The following is a 246-nucleotide window of genomic DNA, read 5'->3' on the forward strand; positions in this document are numbered from 1 at the left end:
CAAAAAAACGTTGCGAAACGATTGGAAATTTCCCTTCGAATCGAGTCCACCGTTGCCGAAATAGTAAAGCAACGGATACAAAAAAAAAGAGAGAGAAAAAAAAAAAGAGACTGTTTTGTTACACCTCTTTTATTATTTTTCCACTTTTCCACGGATCGCGTCTGAGAACCGACGGCTGGATTTTCCAGCGTGGCTAATAGCGGGTAGCGCTGTGTGTGAATTACAGCAGGATGCAGATACGGCCTT

This window comes from Apis dorsata, unplaced genomic scaffold, assembly GCF_000469605.1.
Source record: "Apis dorsata unplaced genomic scaffold, Apis dorsata 1.3 scaffold_73, whole genome shotgun sequence".
NCBI classification, from domain to species: Eukaryota; Metazoa; Arthropoda; class Insecta; order Hymenoptera; family Apidae; genus Apis; species Apis dorsata.